The 23,276-nt window shown below is 29.4% G+C and overlaps 2 protein-coding genes across 3 annotated transcripts in view; both read left to right on the top strand.

Annotated features, from left to right (window-relative positions):
- LOC145313603 (iripin-3-like) overlaps positions 1 to 23,276 on the top strand; it is a 423,989-nt gene that overhangs the window by 321,838 nt on the left and 78,875 nt on the right. The gene's annotated exons all lie outside the window — the stretch shown is intronic.
- LOC145313609 (mitochondrial import inner membrane translocase subunit Tim8-like) overlaps positions 9,264 to 23,276 on the top strand; it is a 131,067-nt gene continuing 117,054 nt past the window's right edge. The window contains exon 1 of the mRNA XM_080153081.1: positions 9,264 to 9,267. The gene's annotated coding sequence lies outside the window, so the exon portion shown is untranslated. The remainder of the gene's footprint in view (positions 9,268 to 23,276) is intronic.

The following is a 23,276-nucleotide window of genomic DNA, read 5'->3' on the forward strand; positions in this document are numbered from 1 at the left end:
GGATTATACCTACTGGTCCTGTTATGGTTTTAAGCTATTTTCTTGGGGGGTGGGACACCCCCAACCACTCCAAAAACAAAACAAAAACCATTTTTTTTTTATTTATTGCAGTTGATTTCCTTGGTCCTTTTTTTTTGCAGGAGATTTCCTTGGTCCTTTTTCGAATTTCATCTTAATTTTTTTTGATCACCTCTTGGGGCTTCGCCCCTAGAGGCTAGGGGCGAAGCCGCTAGTATAATATAAAGTTGCAAAATTTTGTTAATACAGGATACTACGTCTAATTTAAGGTCTAATTTTAAATATTTTTTGATTAAGAAATTGTACCTTGTTGTCCTAGGAATAATTGTTTTAAAAATCAGTTAATAGGGTAAAAATAAGAATTAATTATTAAGTTAGTTTTTTATCATGAGATAAAGAGTTTTCTCGTATTCATTTGAATCCGGTGGATAGGAACCGGTTCTCATGAATACGAAAAAACTATGTCTAGCATCGTATTATGTCCAGTTTTCTACGAATATAGAAATGTACAATCATAAGATTAAAACTAGTTTTTTTAGCCGGTGCCTTCGGCACCACGGGGCTAAAAAAACTAGTTTTAATCTTATAATTGTACATTCTATATCCGCGGAAAGCCGTTTATAATACGATACGAGAAATAACTATTCTCGTATTCATTCGAATCCGGTGGATAGGAACCGGTTCTCATCCATACGAAAAAACTATGTCTAGCATCGTATTATATCCAGCTTTCTACGAATATAAAAATGTATCTATATTCTATATCCGCGGAAAGCTGTTTATAATACGATGCAAGAAATAACTATTATAGATTCGCTACTTAAAGTGCAGTTTTAAACTATGTATATTGCAGTACCTCCTTTCAATTGAAGAAAAGTAAGATACTGACTATTGAATGTCAGCATAAAATATCCATTTAAAATTCAACAAGATGGCGATACCAAGAAATGGAATATTTTAAGGTTTAATCTTTTGGATTTGGAGGAAAAGAAAAAATGCTAACACTGCGCTGAATAGGCTTTGAATTATAAAAAAAGCTCCAAAATGTGCAGAAAAATATAAGAATAAAAACATTCATAAGAGTGAGTTTTAACACATGTTCATTTTCAGTTTACATAGCAAAAAAAGAGAGATAGAGAATACGCAAAAAGAATAAAAAGAAAATCACGAAGCTTTAAAAAGATACCCAAAGTCGAAGTCTTAATTCTCTTGAAGCATGACCGACAGACAACTGACAAAGCAAAGTTTAGATTAGATGTGCATTTGTCATAAGAATCTTCAATGAAAATTTCAGTTTATCTTCAATACTATTGACTGCCATACAAACTTACGGACAGACAAAGATGATATATTAAAACACAGATGATTCTTACTTTATCTCTGTTTATCAATTTTGAAACAAGACTAATTATTCAAATTCAGTTCATTAGAATCAGAACATATTCCTATTACTATCAGAGAGAGAAGGGTATTTATGAAAAAAAAAACTTAAAATATTCAGTTTCTACAGCCTCACATTTTGACCATGCAGAGAAATTTCATGGAATTAGAAAAAATGCAAGGAGGAGCACAAAGAATCTTTGGTTACAGACACAATGATTTTATACTGTACCATATAACATTGTTTTTTTTTCTTTGCGTGGTAGGAACTATCTTCAACTTTTTTCTTCCATTAGCACATAGTGTGAGCTACTTATGTGAGCTACTTATGTGAGCTAATTGTCCTTGTTTCAGAAATCTTGTCTTTAACCTTACTGATGTTAAATTAATATAATTTGGCTTTCTATCAGAATAGTTTCTTAGGGAAATTAATTAAAGCCAAACAGGGAAAATTAATCTCTTGTCCAAGCAGTGAAAAATTATAAAAGAAAAAGATTGTAATAATTATTACGAGTTAGTGTGATATGATATGTTATTTAATCCTGTGCAGCTTGCAGGCCTACTTGACCATTTGCACCAACATACATTACATTAATGGCCTTAATAATAACCTGATTAATTACAAAGTTTTAAGCTAGGGGCGCTAACTCGCTGCTGGTGCCGGTACAGCTAGTTAGCAACAAATATGTTTATTAAAAATTATAATAATAAATCCAAGTAGGCTGCAGCTGCTGGACAGTTACACTTGACCCATTCTTTCTGGTTCATCCTTAGCCAAAAACTGGTTGGCTCTCAGAGGTCTTGCAGGCGTGCAGGACCCTTCTGGGGTTCCAATGGGGGCTTGGCTGTCCATAGGTATGGCCGCTGTTTGGCGGCGGTGTGTGTGTGTGTGTGTGTATATTCAACTTCGTTTCGCTATCAGTCGGGGGGTGTGTATGTGTAAGCCGTCAAAATGCTTCCGGTTGCGGTTGTGTGGGAAAGCATAAAAGAAAACGATGTACCTTCCTTAAAAAAACACGAATATTAAACTTCAAAATTTATAATATTAAGGTATCAAATATAATAATAAACAAAGAATTATATACAAAATTATTTAATGATCATATATCTCAATTTCTGTCACAGCTAATATATAACTAGCGCCCGTTCTTTAATGAATTACAATAAAAATTGTGAAGTAAAAATTTGTGGTTCAATTTCGTTTTGAAGTATATTGATATTTTTTCAATTCAACTAATTTACAAAAATTATATTGTTAAAGAGGTGACGCCTTTATCTTTTAGAATATATAATTTGCTGATACTTTATAATATGATTTTACTGATAATTTATTTTTACTGCGAGAATTGTTAACATAGATACTTTATTAAATTTTGTATTCCTACACTTATATTAGCTCAATCGTTTACTTTCCCCATTCTAATTAATTGAAAGTAAATGTCCTTGATTTGATGAATAAGAAAATAAATTGATTCTCATCAAAATGGATAATTATTCCATGAAATTTTAACTAAAACTTTTAGTTTTGTTTAATAGAAAAGCGTTAAAGACATATGCTATGCCTGAATACAAGGAATAACGGTATAATAGTAGATATCTGATTCAAGTATTTTTTATTGCTCTTAAACAGAATTTTGATAATAAAGGAAACATTGTTTGCACGTTAGAGAACGCATGGGGTAGATTGTCTAAAAGTCGTTACTTTACCTAAAAACCTTATCTTAACTAGCATAAACAATTAATTTGAGAAAACCTTTCTCTGGTTGAAACGTTCAATTAAAATGATAGATGTGATTAATCTTGATGAAAATTTAGATAAATTCTTGAATATTCAATGATGACAGCATGTCTTTAACATTTTTCATACTCATTAACCGATTTAAAATGAGATTTGGGTATAAATGTTTACTTTCTAACGGCTGCAGCCCTAGAAAACTCAAGAGGCAATATGCAAAAAGAGAGGGATGGAGAAAAAAATAGCCTAAAATAATGATTAATAACAACGAAAAATAGCCAAAACCAACCTCGAGATCTAAGTGAAGCTTACCTAAATTATAGATCATAATTTGTAAATTATTAAGCTTTAAGTTTAACAACAAAAAAACTTTACTGCTTTATATTATAGGATAAACAAGCTTGATGTTCACAGATTATTCTCTAATTGATTTTGAAATAGTCATTCCCAGGCCTTTAACGACCCCATGTTTATTTGAATTTCAGCCCTGTAAGTTGTCCATTTTGGATCCAGTTTTTCAGTGTATTTGCTTTAAGGGTGGTAGAATAATCAAGTTTAAAGTCTAGTTTCTCTACTCTAACATGAACCATTTCAGATGTTCTCTTTGTAGTGTACAGTGTACATGTATTCAGTTTCAAATTCAATTTTATTATAGGAATGTATTTTATTTGACTATATTTACATTTGCTTATGGCAAGCTAGGATAAGATTTTGTTAGAAAAGTTTCAAATAAAATATATACAATAGAGTTATACCTATTCAAGTTCATATGTGTAGGTGTACCTATCATAATACATAACTTTTATGTGAATGAAACATAATGCTGTTCATCATGCTATCAGTAAATGCTATGAAGAATTTTGGTTTGAAAAATATAGAAAGGAGTATTTAGAGTCCAACCTCTTTTGATATCTAGCTACGAAACTATATGCTAGTGATTAGTCTAAAGGCAAATACTCTATTTTCAAAACTATAATAGGGAAGTAAGTTTGCCCTAGGTGTACCAACTAACTTTTCTAAATAAAATTCAAATATTCAATAACAATATTTGTATGAAGGAGCTATAATTGTAAATATTTTTAAATGCTTCAAAACTATATACATTTCTTCCAAAAACAACTTCCATAGCTTACTTATCGTCTTTTTAATATTTGATATATTTTATTTTGTCCTTACTAACTAAATCTTAAGATTGTAGACTACGCAAAGCCTAGTTATATTTGAATTAATATCTGACAAGCAAACACTTATGTTATAAGTATACAAGTAGATATGTGGATGTAAATCTAATAAAAGCATTAATATATCAAATATCCTAGAATATGTATATAAGAATGTATATAACAATCAATATGATTACAATTCCTATCAACCACAAACATACAGTACACCTACACAAAAAAAATTGTAAATGGATTTTTCTTTGTTCTGAGACCCTGTAAACACCAAACTGACACAAATTATATTTTTAAATGGCTGTTACTTTGTTCTGAGACACCCTGTATACAGACACTAACACACATTATATTTGTAAATGGCTGTTGCTTTGTTCTGAGACACCCTGTATACAGACACTAACACACAATATATTTGTAAATGGCTGTTACTTTGCTCTGAGACATTTTGGATACAGACACTGACACACATTATATTTGTAAATGGCTAATGCTTTGTTCTGAGACACCCTGTATACAGACACTGATACACATTATATTTGTAAATGGCTGTTGCTTTGTTCTGTCAACATGTCTGTACACATGATATATAAATTGACAAACACAGAAAAACACACACACCAAATACACATTACATTAAATAATATTACTATTTTACTTACAAAAAGCAAAGATTTTGTATAATTTGGTAAACTTTTAAATGATTTCAAATTTTCATCAAGATTTTAGAATTTTATCCACTTTCACATTTATACAATTTATCCTTTTGCTATCATTTTGTTTTTAATTTTGATTTCAGTACTGATTAAGCACGACAATTGAGTATTAAAATCTTGCATTTATTGTAAACTTATATTTAAACTTATGAAAGATATCTGAAAATAAAACATGCTACTTTTACTTGTTTCTTTATTCAAACACTAGATAAAGCTTAATGAAGATTTGAAATTTTTCCTTTTCATTAAGTTAATGTAAAAGAATCATTATCTACAGAGTAAATAATCTCACAATTTCATTGTATTATCAAAATTCTCCGAGAAACTCTTGTGCTGTTATTGCATTAAAGTAAGTCAAAATTTCTATTCTTTTTAAAAAGTAACAGGATATCTTTCTGTGTGTCTTTTTATTACAGATTGATCTCCATAACTGCTGAACCAATATGGATTCCATTACAGTGAAGCTCCCCATTTTCTCAAGTGCCCCTAGAGGTTTCTTAGGGCCATTCTAAATTTTCACTAATTATTAAACCTTAGGGCATCGTCTATATTATCACCCATGTATATCCGGTAAAGTAACATATACAGGGTGTTTTTTTTTAATGGAACAAAAGTTTTGCTTAATATAACCCACTTGCCACTGAAAGAAACTAATAATCTATATCTTAATTTCTTCATAGGGTTGGGGAGTTTTGTATAAGAAAAAAATACTTGTCGATTTTCAACAAATTATGCCTTAAAAACCGGTTTTTCCAAAGTACCTTTTTTTGGAAGATTTTTGTATCATGACCAATTTAAAGAGTGTGCAAAAATGCGTACATTTTTAAAATTCAAATTGTGCAGCTTGTGTTAATAGTAGAAAAATGTCATGCATATCGTTAGAATCGTCATAAACTCTAGTTTTTGGGTGTTAAAGAACTATTCCTGTGCTACGTATAGTTTAGGAGCTATGTGGTAAAATGTCCCAACTTACTTAAAACTTTTCAACCTTTCTAACACTTTCCAACGTCTATACTACAAATAGCATGAATATGATACATATATTTCCAAAAACTAGAGTTTATGACAATTCTAACGGTATGCGTAAAATTTTTCTACTATTAACGCAAGCCGCACAATTTGATTTTTTAAAATATACGCATTTTTGCACACTCTTTAAATTGGTCATGATACAAAAATCTTCAAAAAATAGGTACTTTGAAAAAACCGGTTTTTAAGGCATAATTTGTTGAAAATTGCATAATATTTTTTTCTTATACAAAACTCCCCAACCCAATGAAGAAATTAAGATATAGATTATTAATTTCTTTCAATGGCAAGTGGGTTATATTAAGCAAAACTTTTGTTCCATTAAAAAAAAACACCCTGTAGTATCAGTAGGTACCAGTTTTAACGTCTCTAGTTTGATGCGGTGTGGTCCAGACTCAATCTCGACACCTCCCAAATAGTAAGCAAAAGGTCTTAAAATAATCATAGAGTAGCTACGTTAACATAGAGCTGTAAGCAGTAATGCTTAAGAAAAACAATTAGAGAAATGGAAAAATATCATAAACATATATATCATCAAAAAAATGCATTTTTTGTGTTTATGACAAAATCCTTCATATGCCAATCATGTAGTCATAATAAATAATCAGATATTATCCCATATACATAATCTTAAATAATTGTACCGTTATAATTAAATTACATTAATCAGTAAGGAACAAAAATATATTCTTAAAAATAAGATATATTTTTTTAGCATAATAATCTAATATAATCTGTTATTATTCCAAGAAAAATAGTGACAATCATTTTTAGAATAGCGTTATAGATTACAGGCTTATTAATTCATGCTATATTTTTGCAAAAATGTAGACAGAAACATTTGATAAACTTAAGTTTTTTGTATGTTTTAATTAAGTTTTAACTGAATAGAATGAGAATCTATATTGACCTAATTTATACTAGCGGCTACACCCTTGGTGGTCTCTAGAGGCACTTCAGCTAGAGAAGAGAGTCGATCATCCACTTTAAATTTTAGCAAAAAACTGGTCATGTGTTTTTCTAGGATCGATAACATTTAGGAGAGAAGTTACCGTCTTTAAGATAGTTCTAAACTTTCCTTCAGCCTACAAGAAGCTTTACTTCAAAGAAGAACTAAATCAGAGCACTGCAGCTGTTAGCAAAATCCTTTGCTAGAGTCAGACACACAGACTTCCTGTTACTTTTTTAAAAGGATGAATCAATTAATGTTTCACTAACATAAAACATTAGAAAATGGTTGTTATTTTTGTTCATTTTCCATCCAAAAAAACACGTTAGATAGGCAACCTATAGTAATGAATAAAATAAAAAGATATTACACATAATATATAATACTTGTCAGAATAATCTGCCAACATTCATTATTCTACCCCCCTGTCACAAAAATATTACAGTATTGCAACAATATTAATCATTTTTTCCATACCTTTCATAAGTATTAAATATCAATAGTAAAAGTAAGTTAATTGTTATTGCTTTCGTATCTTCTATCAATATGTTTAGCCTTTCTTACTTTAAAGTATATTTCTAATATTCAAGGTATTCTGTATAAAATTATGTATTCTCATTTATTTAAGTAATACAAATAATTTATGTATTTTTGACTATAGAGTAACATTTGATATTTATTTCATTCTTAATTTTATAGACAATTATATTTGTTATAGACCCCTTAATATTTAATGAATTATAAGAAAACCTAAAATTCTGCTGAGCCTAAAATGCATATGATTATCCCTGTTTATGTATTAATTTTGTACAGCTTGTTTATGTAGATATTGTTTCTTTTATTTGTTTGTATAGGGTATGTTTAAGTATGTGTTTGTACAGGGTATGTTTAAGTATGTGTTTGTACAGGGTATGCTTAAGTATGTGTTTGTACAGGGTATGTTTAAGTATGTGTTTGTACAGGGTATGTTTAAGTATGTGTTTGTACAGGGTATGCTTAAGTATGTGTTTGTACAGGGTATGTTTAAGTATGTGTTTGTACAGGGTATGTTTAAGTATGTGTTTGTACAGGGTATGTTTAAGTATGTGTTTGTACAGGGTATGTTTAAGTATGTGTTTGTACAGGGTATGTTTAAGTATGTGTTTGTACAGGGTATGTTTAAGTATGTGTTTGTACAGGGTATGTTTAAGTATGTGTTTGTACAGGGTATGTTTAAGTATGTGTTTGTAGTTGTACAGGGTATGTTTAAGTATATGTTTGTGCTAGGTATACGTATGTGTCTGTACATAGGTTCCTTGTGTATACAAACAATTTATGAATATAATATGCGCATCACAATATAAATTGTTTTATCCGTCTGTCCGTCAGTATTATTATTTGGGTTCCTTCTGAATACAAACACTTCCTGAATAAATGCGTATCCACTCTATCTATTGTTTTGTTTGACTGTCTGTCAGTATTGATATTGGAGTAATTTCTGCTTCGCCACTTCTTAAGATAGAATGGTGTTGAGGAGATTTGATTTCTGTAGGGACATTTAATTTTCTTGACTGATCGACTCTGTATTTTATTAATTACTATTTTAATTACTTTGTCGGATTTTTACTTGTATTCTTTTAGATTGTAACACATATCTGTGCTTTGCTGTGAATGTTGTCATCCTTGTTTTTATATCAGACACTTGTAAACAGATACACAGAAGGCTGTACAGATATTCAGTATAGGAGATTGAAATATATTTCAATTTGCATCACCTTGACCTAATCATAGCAGTTGATATATTTTAAAAATATAAATGAAGGGGTGGCGAATGGATGGTTTTGAGGTAATTTTAATTTAATTTATATTCAAAGTTATTTATCTGGCCCTCGCTACCCCTTCAAATCTAGAGCACAGCAGCTAGTATAATGGAGAGAAAAAATTGCTATAGAATGCTGTACTTCATATTTTACTCATTCAAAAAACAAAAACATATTAGTTTTTATTTTAAAAGATAACAATTAGTAAAGTTGTTTAGATTATCCAAGAACTAGAAGTTTAAGTTTAATCTGATAATGCACTTTATGTAATGAAATGGTAAATGTGATGATTATTGACACTTTAGTCCAACTAAGAAAGGTACAAAAATAACATAGTTCAAAATTTTTAAAAAAAGAGGCTAAGGGTAAAACAAATAATATGAATAGTAGGCGTTATCCTCTTAGAATTTTTTTTTTCAATTTTAAAAATTTGAGTAGTTATAAAACTCCAAGAAGCTTCACTAAGCTCAGCGTTTATTGTGATTCTTTGTTTTACACATACAGACAGCTAGACTAACATACTTTTAAAGGGTGAGCAAAAAGACGTGCGTACATTTTTAAAATTCAAATTGCGCGGCTTGTGTTAATGTTGGAAAAATGTTACGCATACCGTTAGAACCGCTATGAACTGTATTTTTTTGGAAATATAAGAACGGTTCCTGTGCTACAAATAATCTAGGAGCTAGGTGGTAAAATGTCCCAAAATTTACTCGCAAGTCAAGTTTTTGAATTTTAAAAATCTACGCATTTTTTGTTGCTCACCCTTTAAAAGTATGTTAATCTAGCTGTCTGTATGTGTAAAACAAAGAATCATGATAAACGCTGAGCTTAGTGAAGCTTCTTGAAGTTTTATAACTATTATTTGGAATGGTAGCTTATCGGTTCTAACGGTATGCGTAACATTTTTCTACTATTAACACAAGCCGCGCAATTTGAATTTTATATATGGATATCAGCTAGTTTACCTTTTTTATAGGGGGGTTTATTATGAGGAAGCCGACAACTTTAATTTTATTTGAGGAGATGGTTTGGATAATATCAACCTTTTAAGTACTTAAATTAAAGTCGAATACAGATTTACAACTTTCACTTTCAGAAGTTAAAGAAAACGAAAAGAAAATATATAAATAACTATAGACAAATATCTTAAAAGTTTGTTTTCTCAAATGCAACCTTTCAATATGTTCACTAAAATATAAAGAGACAAGAAATGTTTATGCCCTTGGCCTGGCCAACAAAAGGCGGAGACCCTTTGCCTACCATATAATAAAACTTACTTTTTATTGTCGCAAAGCTCAACTTTTAGTGATTCTATTTGTTATATAATCCAGTTTTCACAGTTTATGCAACAAAATATATTTTTAATATAACCTGCAGTATCATATTTTTGTTAAACCAAATAAAAAAAAAACAAAAAAGGTTTTGCTCTAGAAGGGAATAAAGGATTTCCAGTTATTTTGATCTACCGAAATCTCTGTTTTATGATAACAATTGAAATAATTACTATATGATCATATAGATTGATGACCTTTATATACAAGGTTAATCAAAGAATGATTAATTACTAAAAATTAATTTTTATCTTCAGACTTACACAATAACAGAATTGAAATAAAGAAAAAGAAATGTGGTTCAAAAATCTTTTAATTTAGAAAATAAAAATCTACAAATTTGATGTAAAGATGATGGAAGAAGAGGATAATAAATGGGAGAGCCAGTCTCTAAAATTTAAATGCATAAAATGCAAATTCATAATAATATTCACCTATAAAGATGCCAAGGTTAAATTTCTATAGTTTGCCAACATTTATGATATACTTATTATTACATTATTTTCTGCAAGTTATTTTTTGTAAGAAGAAAATCTAATATTTATCTATTTCAAAAGAAACTATAGGTTGAATATTCAAGACCACCTATTGTGAAGAAACATTTGTCATACATTAGAAACATATTTAGCATAATATCAAGATTTATAATGATTTAGTAAATTTTATTTCACCAATTGGAGAACTGAGAAAGAAATTGTATCATGATATTCACAGTTATATCTTTTTTTACCTGTCATTCAAGTTTTTTTCATTCATTAATATTAATTATAATTATTTTTGTTTATATTCTAGTTAATTATTTTAACAAGATGTCAATTGTATTAAATCTCATTTTAGTTTCATACATTATTTTCAAAACTGATTTTATAACACAGTGTCTACAGATCTCTAGCTCTCATGGATGAGTCACATTATTTATTCTGTGACCCCTGCTGTGATGTTATATACCACAATACAAAGTTACTTGCTGGGTAGATGTATATATCTCAGGAAAGACCCTGTGTTATTATTCCCCTAGAACCAAAAAGTATAACTGTACATCACCAAAGAATAAAGTAAAGTATGTCTATTGTGTATTGCCCAAACATTATTTTGTACTAAAATTGTATTGTACGAACTTTACAAGATTTTAAAAAAATTGTATTACTTCTAAAAAACATTATTATCAATCAATAACATAAAAACAGAAAATGAGGTTTAGTCAGATGCAAGTCAATCTTATAAATTGAATATATCATTATTTTTTCAAAATAATAATATTGGCGTGACGGACATTAATGAATTATCAGAGTAGCTTCTACAAATAATCTACTAAAAAAATAATACTATAATATGAATATTATGTTACATTATTTGAGAAAGCTAACCTGTAAAAGTTGTATAAATCCGTGTAAAAAGAAAACAAGGATGTGTAAAGTTTTGTGTGGCTATTGATCAAATCTATCCAAAGTATTGTGCCTTCCATCATAAAGTTTTTGATAAAGCAGCCAGGTTTCTATACAAGAATAGGTCATATGAGTATAATTTGTAATAAACATATACTCAGCAACAATCTAACAAATAACTAGAACATGAGCCTTTATCCCAACAAAAACTTGAATTGTAATAAATTCAAACAAACCTCATAAAAAATATAATATTCTAAAGCAGGAAGGACTTTTTGTATAGCAAAAAATCTCCAAAAATGATAGCCTTATAAGGTTGTGCTTTAATGCTGCTTTCCCTCAAAGTTCCCATCGGGGAAATTGAAAATAAGGGGGGGGGAGGGGGCATAAACCTGCGGTACCGTAACCAATGCCTAACTTGACCTAAAGCATTATACAAACAATGGCAAAAACAACCGCTCCCCTCTGATTTTCAATTTATTTCAAAATAAGGGAGATTTGTGTGCACAGATGAGCATAAATGATTATATCAAATTTTAGCATTTCTTTGTTTGTTTTATAATAATATTTCCTTTCAGAAAAGCCTCGAGAAAAATAAAGTTTTTGCTTTGTATTTCTGAATCTACAAGTTTCAATCAGCACCAGAGAAGAGGGGGATAAAAGCAAACAAAAAAATAATCTTCGAACCTTTCCTTCACCTAAAATTCAAAACCTTTAAAAGCTGATTATTACATTTAATTGGGGGCAAGCTTTAATTATGCATAAGTGTCATATCCATCCCTGTTAGAGACAAAAACGTTTGTAAATATTTTCTTTTCTTTTTAACATAAAAGTTTTCTAAAATTTAATCTATAATGGGAATAATTGAATTAAATCATGTTGCAAAATCTACAAGAGTATTTGTTTTTAATTATTAATTTCATTTTTAAAAGCGAAGCTTTTCTATAATTAAGGTCGGTCCGTCCATCCGTAACGGATAGCTTTTTTCGTTAATTTAGGCATGTTAGAATTGTCCTATCGATTTCAAATTTTGCTTAATGATTCCTTTGATAGTTAGGTACGATTTAGAAAGCGTAGCAACTCTTTAATCATCACCAAAATGTCCGTACGTCCATTTAAAACATGTTGATTTTTTTACTTTTTTAACAACAAATTTTTATGTGATCTAATTATCCGATTGATCTGATTTTTGGTATATTCATTCCTGGGACAACAAAGTATAATGTAATAAGCGAAGCAACTCTATAATCAAGTCCTAAAAATGTAAGTATGTCCATAAACATTATCCTGAATCAAGCAGTTTTTCAACAAATTTACTTACAATTTTGCTTTGACTCTTATACATTTATATTATGATTATTCTTTTCTGACACTATACAAGTGTTAATATCCGTTAGTCCTACCGTTTCAGTGCTTCGCTTTTATGGATGTTTTCATCCTTGTTAAATGAAAAAGAATTACGGAGATTTAATAGACTGAAGGAAAAATTTTGAAAGCTAAGCTTTTTAAAAATCGGTTAGAAATTTCTAACATCTATAGAATACATCTAGAACTAACCGTTGCTCTCTAATCTAAACGATCACACCATATATTTTTTAAGGTTTGCTATATAAGAAAGAACTTAGTATTTTTACAGGGAGGGAGGGGACATTGGGCTGTTTATTACACCAGTCTTCAAAGTTTTATAATAGCGTTTTCTTATTCTTTGGCCTAATAACTTTGGGGACTGTTAATCAATTTTGATTGGTAGGTTTATTAGTTTAGTGTCCAAACGTTTCAACCACTAATTGTAATTTATAGAATAGTTAATTTTGTGTATCATCATTTGGAACGTACATCAATTTATCGGCCATTGTCTTATTCCTTTAGATCCCTGATTATTACATGTAGTTGATGTTCTGGTTCAGAAGTTGTCCTTTTTTTGTGCTGGACACAGGAAAGGAAGTGTGCAAACAAAAAAAGATAAAAACAATTTTAGATTTATGATATAGTGCAAATAGTTGTAAAGTAGCTGCGCCACAAAATTAATTTCAAGTCGTACAATTACATTAAACCTGTATATACCTCAGATTAAGGTGTACTTTTTAAGTGTAGCAAGGTTGCGTGATTTATCAGTACATTTTTCTTTTTATAACACGTTTTGCTTCAAATGTATGGTAAATGGTAATTATAATTTTACTTTCATATCATACCAATTTAACATCGTAATACTGAAATTTAGTACTATAGAACAATGATTTGTTAATATATATTTAGATAATTTTTAGCTGGCCTGAATTAACTCTTGTCCATGCCTAGATGACAGAAAGGGCAATTCAAAATTCTAAACATGAATACATAAAATGCATTACATAACAGGGATTAAGATAATTTAAATTAGCATTTGGATTGGGAAAAAAGATAATTTTCTTTAACTCTTTATTACACTGTCGAGTTTATTGGAAGAGACTACTGTGTCGGTTTCTCTCAAAGTGCCTAGTCGAGCACAGAAATAACCCCCCCCCCCCCTAACTTGAAATATTTTAAACAAATTGAAAATAACGGGGGTATTTTTGGTGTGCTGTTTTTTAGCCTTTGGCTAAACAAGGTTTTTTGAGGTACAGGCTAGCCCCACTGGGTTATAAAGGAAACAAGTACCCAATTCCTATATTTTAAATTTATTTTAAAAATGATAGAAAACACAATTATTTTTGCTTTGTTTGTCATTCACAATTTTATGTTATGATTCTTTAAATATGTCCAAAAGAAATAAGAATTGGTATTGACCGGTATTTTAGCTCTGCATCTTATATAACGCAGACCCCAAAGACAAATTGTAATTGTGGCTGTTGCTGTTGACTGTTGTCCTACCGGCAGTTATGGCTGTTAATTGTCTGATGATTGGATCAGCGGTTGTAATTTGCAAAAAAAAAATTTGCTTTAGAAATTCTATTTTTTGTCTCATTTGAATGATATTTTAACTTCAAAATTTTTCAATTTTCTAATATTAGAAATTTTTCCTTTCATTCAAGACAACATATATACTGAGTATAAAAAAGTAATGCATTATTCCAGTTACGTCCCAGTTATATTTACTTACAAAAACATACATTATTTACCTTTTCTGTCCTATTTAGTAGCAAAGCTACTCTGCAAATTACTTATTTATAAATGCTTTGCATCCTGTTTTTTTCTTGCACACACACGCATATATTTACAAAATAAATAATTTTAGCGTTGATCATTACTTACTGTAAATATATTCTTTTTTATGTATTTTATTTCTTTTTAGACTTACTGATAGAAAAACTTCATTAACTTTATCTTTGATTTTCCTATTGATGGACCAAATCTTTCTTGTTATATCCACAAAGCAAGATAAAAAAGGTACAGCTATTGTTAAAAGTTTTATTCTAAATATGCATCTTTGTGTTTTTTATTGAAACATTTTTATGTATAAAGTTGTATAATGTCTTTTTTTGACAGAACAAAAAATATAATTTTCAATGGCATGACTACTATATTGCTATTTGTCCAACCAATCATCGAAAACTACGATGAGCAAAATCACTTTTTTTCTATAATACAAAGTAAAACGATGTCTTTCTGTCTGTCTGTCCGTCTGTCTGTCTGTCCGTCTGTCCCTTAAGATCGCTGTAATCACTGAACCGATCGGATTCTACTCTTCAGGGTATATACCTATTGGTCCTGTGGTGGTTTTAAGCTATTTTCTTGAGGGGTGGAATACCCCCAACCCCCCTAAAAATGAAAAAATCCCCCCCCCCCATTTTTTTTCTTTCTATTATTTAAAATTAGTGGTGGAGTGGGGGCTTCTCACCAGGTACTTAATTTTTTTTTCATTAATTACCTCTTGGGGCAAAGCCCCTAGAGGCTAGGGGCGAAGCCGCTAGTGTGTATATATATCAATACACACACATATACTTTAATTAGTTGTTAACAAATTTAAGATATTAAGCTTTGTTTCTTGTGATTTTACATATTGCTAGCTAATATATACATAATTGTTTTTCTTTTTATTTTTGTTAAAATGGTTTCAATAATTGAATTAACAGAAAAGTTCTAAAATGACTCAGAAATTTAAACTTTGTTAGACATGACAAATTAGACATGTTTTCTAATTATAGTGTTACCTGCTCCAGGTATAAAGAGATAAGACAAGGGACCATAAATTTCCCATTCTTTAAGTACAAAATTCTTTTAAGTTTAAAACTAAAAGCTTAACAAGGACAACAGTTTTCATTATTAGCGAATCAATAACAAACTGTCATTATTTTTGATGAAAACAGGCAAAAAAAGTTACAATAAAGATTAGAATGTTCTTCATTATATAAACGAAGAAGAAATCAGAATACTGGTCTGTCTGTTTGTGTTTGTTTGTTCCGAAAAATCTCGCTAACGGCTAGACTGGAAAAAATCATATGTTAACCTCACCCCTCCACCACCACTTTTTGAAGTTTCGCCTTTCAGGGGATGTAACCGATGGTAGTTCTTAATAAAGTAACAGTTTTGCATAATTGAAAATAAGTTTTGGAAAAACTTCTAGAACATTATGCATTAAATGTAGAGAATATTAATTAATCTTTCATTGACCTATCCCTTTTTCTAATTTGTAGCTCACACAATTTCTGGCAAATATTGAAAATCAATATGTAATGTAATTCTTTTAAATTTGCAACCCTCCTCACATTTTCAAATCTTTTTTAAAAATTTTGTTGATAGCGCTTTCTTGAAATTACCAGTTATTGAATTTATACAAATTATTATTTCTATTATTATTTAAAGAAAAATCTTTCCCTTAGACTTTTTCTTGATAACAAAAAAATTGATCAAAATATAGATTTCTTTTCATTTGGTGGAAAAATTCGAGGTAATTATTAGACCTGTTACTCAAACTACACTTGTAACTTTTTAGGTCAGCAGAAGAATTAAATTCGAAAAAGTGTATTTTGAGTAACAGGTCTAGTAATTATTTGAAGCAAGCTTTTATTTTATTTTATGAAATAATATACAAAGCTGCTTAATTATGGAAGAAAAACGGCTAAATGACAAAGTAGAGTATATTAATTTATTGAAGGGGGAGATTTACTATCTCCCATTATCTTTTCCCCTGCCTTTATAAGTGTAGACACCTAAGGTTAAGGAACGCTGAGAAAAATAACATTGAGAATAAACATAACCTTACTATAATTGACAGACTCAAAACAATTTAAAACAACTTAGAGAAAAAAATAATTGATTTGTGTTAATATTATTTCTGCAAACAATTTATATTACCCTAAAAAATATAATTTTCCTTTATAACTTTAACAGAAAGCTTTTTGTACTATATTAAAAGAAACATAAAAATTCCATTAAGAATTTATATTGAATTAGTGTAACTTCTATCTTCCTAATTATAATTGATTTATTTAGAATCAAGTTTTTTTGTAGAATATAAATATTCTTCAATTATGCTAAGATACTTGACACAATCGAAATATAGTCTTAAAATTATTTGATAACATCCAAAGTTTGAAACAATAAATACTCTTAAATTTCCCGCCCATTTATTTAAAATGTTCTTTTGTTGCGCTAATTATAGACAGTTTTAGTCTTGTTATTAAAAAATAAAGATAAAATCAGATGCAACATTATAGTAGACAAACTTGCTTATGAATTATATCTTAATAATTTTAGGTAACCCCTAAATTGTAAAACAGGAAAATGAAACATGCCTAGCCGGCTCAGTAATTTTTGTCATAAATTCACTTATCATAAATACACTTGTCATAAATATATTTGTCATAATTACATTTGTCATAAAGGTACACTTGTCATAAAAACATTTGTCATAAAGGTACGTTTGTCATAAAAGGTACACTTGTCATAAAAATAAAGATAAAATCAGATGCAACATTATAGTAGACAAACTTGCTTATGAATTATATCTTAATAATTTTAGGTAACCCCTAAATTGTAAAACAGGAAAATGAAACATGCCTAGCCGGCTCAGTAATTTTTGTCATAAATTCACTTATCATAAATACACTTGTCATAAATATATTTGTCAGAAATGACATTTGTCATAAATGACATTTGTCATAAATGACATTTGTCATAAAGGTACGTTTGTCATAAAAACATTTGTCATAAAGGTACGTTTGTCATAAAAACATTTGTCATAAAGGTACATTTGTCATAAAGGTACATTTGTCATAAAGGTACGTTTGTCATAAAGGAACATTTGTCATAAATTTCATTTGTCATAAAGCTACGTTTGTCATAAAATACATTTGTCATAAAGGTACGTTTGTCATAAATTACATTTGTCAAAATGTATATTTGTCATAAATTACAATTGTCATGCGTAACCATTTGTCATAAAGGTACATTTGTCATAAAGGTACGTTTATCATAAATGACATTTGTCATAAAGGTATGTTTGTCATAAAAAACATTTGTCATAAAGGTACGTTTGTCATAAAGGTACATTTGTCATAAAGGTACGTTTGTCATAAAGGTACATTTGTCATAAATGACATTTGTCATAAAGGTACATTTGTCATAAAGGTACGTTTGTCATAAAGGTATTCTCCCCCAACAGAGAACAATTATTTTAGGTTAGGTTAGGTTATAGGCTAGGGAGCCGAGCGCTGCGGCTTGGCAGGCTAGGGAGCCGAGCGCTGCGGCCAGAGTTCATAGAGTTCTGTTGGGAGGGAGGGGGGCAATACTGGGGTACCAGGATAAAACTTTGAGTACCAGTATAAGCTCTTGGTACCAGTATAAAACTTTGGGTATTAGTATAAAACTTTGGGTAATTTATGACGGAAATTATTAGCCTATAACCTAACCTAACCTAAAATAGTTGTTCTCTGTTGGGGGAGAATGCCTTTATGACAAACGTACCTTTATGACAAATGTACCTTTATGACAAATGTAATTTATGACAAATGTACCTTTATGACAAATGTACCTTTATGACAAATATTTTTATGACAAACGTACCTTTATGACAAATGTCATTTATGACAAATGTCATTTATGACAAATGTCATTTCTGACAAATGTCATTTCTGACAAACGTACCTTTATGACAAATGTACCTTTATGACAAATGTTTTTATGACAAATGTACCTTTATGACAAATGTTTTTATGACAAACGTACGTTTATGAGAAATGTTTTTATGACAAATGTTTTTATGACAAGTGTACTTTTATGACAAATATATTTATGACAAGTGTATTTATGACAAGTGAATTTATGACAAAAATTACTGAGCCGCCTAGCCGAATTCAAAGCATGCAAAACATTATATTTTTTGGATCAGTCATTTTGGATATTATAAAATTTTATTTGCATCTAATTTAAAATTGAAACTAAGTATATGATACTTGGGGTATATTACCTACTTTATGTAGATTAATATTACAGTTTCTGTCAAGCTAAATCATTTTTATTTCCAGCTACAAATATGAGTGTACTATATACACTTCCCAGTATATCAACATATTCTTACTTTAATATTTTTAATTTAATAAATGATTATTGACTAGTAAAATTCAAACTCAATTCAGTATTCTAATTCAAAATTTAAAAAGAGGAATTAAATCTTTTTAATATTAAGTAAGACACCCAAACGAGTAAACTTGAGGACTTTTTGTATGCGGATGCCGAGCCCTAGACGAATACAATGGTTCTTGAAATGGTTTTAAAATCTTTTAAATAATCTTGTATTTTTATTGGTAGCACCTAATATTTTACAATTATCAAACAAGATTTATAGAGAAATTTTTCTAAAAATTTTATATACAGAAATAATATAAAATAAATGATTATTCTTCTTCTCTGTTATATATAGACAAGTCGGAAACATAGATCATATATTTTCACACATTTATGAACCCATGTAAGTTTCAGTGTTTTCTCATTCGAGACAGTTTATTCTATAATATTTTTTTTATCTGACTACTTACCCCTATTAAAATACAAATATTCTAGTATCAGATTTTTTTTGTCAGCATAAAAACTTCATTTGAAATTGGTGGGAATGATTTTCAACCTCATTATCCTTAACAAAGCAATATATTTTTACCGCAACTTTGGGCTGTTGTATTTGTCTATTTTACATTGCTTTTTTAATACTTCTTATATACTTTTCTTAAATATTGGAACACCCAATGAATAAATGTTCTTTTAATATTACATTTTTTACTCATTTTTTCAAGTACTTTATAAAACAAAAATGGATTCTTTTTTAGAACTGATTCTGAGTGATATTCAAAAATGAAAAATCAAGTATTGCTGGTTATTATAAACAGTTTTCCGTTAATGATCACAACCAGGTTTACTGGCTCGGGAATCGGGGCGACCAATAAAACTTTAACCGCAGACGCAATTTAAAATGTGCAGTCAAGCTATGAATAATGTTATTGGAAAGGTTGAGTAAACAACTTTTCTCCGGATGAAATATCCCTTCCTCTGCATTTGCAATTGTCACGGCTGCATGTAATTTTGCAGTATTGCAAACTTTGTACCTTGCAATGTAACTATACACTACAAAGTATTGTCAAAAGTAGGACAATTATGACATCATTAAATACCAAAACAATCGTACGTTAGCTAAGACACAAAAAGTTTTTAGAACAGTAATCTAAACTTTTTAAAAACAAAGACGACTTTTGACGTCATATGATTGGAGGAGTGCAAATTTGGCACATTGCAATTTAACCATACACAACAAAGTATTGAGAATGGTAGTCTAAACTACGAGTATAACTGAAAAAATAATGACGACATATAAATATTGAAAAGCTATTCAGTTGTGGATGGCAAACTTTTATTTCTTGAATTCTTGAAACCCCTAAACATAAATTGTGATAGGTACCCAAAGCCAAAACAAATTTTGTTATTTTATATTTTTCCACTTTATGAGTTTAAACAGCCATTCCCCCAATCGATAAAGTTTCGGAGGGCCAAAATTTAAAAGGGTTTAATTAGTTTTGAGTGTCGAAATGTATTATCTTTCAAAGTGGGGCAAACTTATTAACGCATATGTGTATTACATTACTTGTAATTACACTTTGATAAAACTTATTCGAGTACACATATGTGCAAGGTGCAATACCAATTACCAAAACCTGCACATTTTATTAATTTTTTTGCAATACAAATTGCTTTTTCTGTAATTGATCATCTGTAATGGAAACACAAAATCATAATTAGCTGCTGCATGTTATTTTCTTGTCATATTTACACAACAGATTGTTTTGGTATTTTTTGGTATACATAAAATAGTTTGGTTTATTTATATTCTGTTTAGTAGAATAAGAATTAAAGAGTGTTGCGCCCAAAGACTTTTAAGGACCAAAAAAAAATGTCAAAACATGTTCAGGTCAAAAGCAATACTTTTATAATGACTTATTTTTAAGACACTCACAAAAAAAGGAACAATTATTGCCAGATAGCAAAATATATTTGAGTAAAATTATCCTACCTTATAAAATAATGTCATAAATATCTTCATGAATAAAACAGTGAAGTGGGGACAAGTAAATATCTCTTTAAATTGAAATAACTGTGAACCTGTCATTTAAAAGTAAGACAATTAAAAAAAATCTTTAAACATATTCATTTATTTATCGGTTTGGCATACTCTAGTAATTGAGAAGCATTGAAATTAACAAAATGAAGTAAAAAAGTAAAGCCTGTAATAAGTAAAGTCATGAAAATCTGAATTTATTTAAATACAAGCATAAATATCCATGCTCCTAATTTTATTACAATAGTAACAATGAATTGTACACATCTGTATTTTAGTAAACCTAAAAATTTCTATGATAAACTTGCAGGTACCTCCTTTACAAGTTTTATCCATCTGCTGCACACATACATATTTATCCAAGTTTGTTGGTTGGGAGGTGCCCAATATATTATTATATGTTTATTGTGTCAGGGATCAGACATAACACTATAAAAAAAATATTTTTAAGTGCATTTTTTGTAACCTACTAATAACTAAAAATAAATATAGAAATTTGTTTTGGTTATTGAAAACAATAAAGAATACGAAACTCCAAAATTTCGTTTTAATTCCGTTATTAAAGTTAAAAGAATTTGATATACCTTGGTACCTCTTACATTGTATAATTTTTGGGCCAAGTCACCAAGTGCAGTTCACTGTAAAATGTTCCTCTATAACGAATATTTCCAAAAAATCTATGAACTTATAAAGATTCTGAAGGCCATACAGTTGAACGTATATATTATGCTCGCACAAAATTTTAACCGACAATTGAAGGCCTACAAATAATCTGGAATAGTCATTAATCAATAATCCATAATAGGTATCAAGCAGTGCACATAAATGCGCAAAAAGACTTATTTTACGCGTTTTTTCTTCTTTGAATCCTTCTTGTGCATCATTGGATCTTGGCTATTCCAGATTATTTATAGGCCTTATTATGCCGCTTAAAACAGTGTGTGGGCATTATTTGTACATTCAGCCGTTTGGCAGCTAGAAGCCTTTAAAATTCATAGATAACGAAGCTGTATCTAAAATTATAAGTTAAACATAATGGCCTTTGTTAAAAAAAAATAGAGAGAAAGAAAAAAGGAAGAGAAATAAAGAGAAAAAGTAAAGGAACAAGAAAATCAAACAGAAACACAAACTATCATATAGATTAAATACACTAAGTCCCTTGCTCATGAATGTTAGTATAATTCTTCTTTAAATTGAAATCAGTGGATGTATTCAGTTTGGAAAATATTTTAGTTTGGTGCAGAGGTGATAAAATAGAGTTTCCAAGATTGCGAAGAATAATTTTATCCAACTCTACGCCCCTATAGCATCCTACTTGTATTATTACTCTATATTCGACTCCTAGGATGAGTTTTAATCTTAAGATTTTTCGAACCCGTTATGATTGTACCTAAAATAATAGTAGCTATCGAAGCAATGTTCTGTTGATATTTAGAGGTTGTGCACGCCGCACGGCCTAAAAGCATAAAACATATAGCCAGACATAGTTATGCTATTCAGTTGAGGTCGTGTAAATGATTTTTTGTATTTGTTGGATTGAAGCGTGTCATTTGTGTGACTTTAAGTCAATGGTATTTTCAATCCCGGAGACATTTGTACATTTATAAATAAAATCTATTACACATAGATAGTTTAAACCTTAAATTTGGTAGTTTTCACTCTATGCAAATAATTTCTTATTTCTATGAAGTATAGTCCTGCTAGCTAACTTCATATTTACTTGAGGATACTTTTAGGTGAAAATGTACATTGTGGCATACATACGCTTCCGTAAAGCGAACAAATTGATAATTGATGAGAGTGGACAAAATGGGAAGATGGTATATTTTGCTGATGATGATGTGCGGTTCTGATAATTTTATTTGATACTTATGAGGAAAGGTATTCTTACCATATTCTTCTAGATATTCTGTATACAAAACTGTTATTCAACTCTTCACATAGACATCTTCTTATTTTTCAGGCTAATAAGATTATAGGCATATTTGAAAAGTATAAAATTAAATATGACTATAGGCAATCAAATAAAGAAATCATTCATAGCAACTATAAAACTTTTGTGTTCCAGATTGGAGTTAAATCAAATCTAAGGTAAGATTTAAATTAATATTTAAATTCAATTAGAGATTTGAAATTTACAAACTGGTAATTATAGGTTATTTTTCAATAATTTTCATTTTATATTTGCAAAAAACAATTTACAAAAAATAACTTATGGATAGTAGCTAAATATAAAATC

This window comes from Acartia tonsa, chromosome 3 (genome assembly GCF_053477335.1).
Source record: "Acartia tonsa isolate MP-2025a chromosome 3, ASM5347733v1, whole genome shotgun sequence".
Taxonomy (NCBI): domain Eukaryota; kingdom Metazoa; phylum Arthropoda; class Copepoda; order Calanoida; family Acartiidae; genus Acartia; species Acartia tonsa.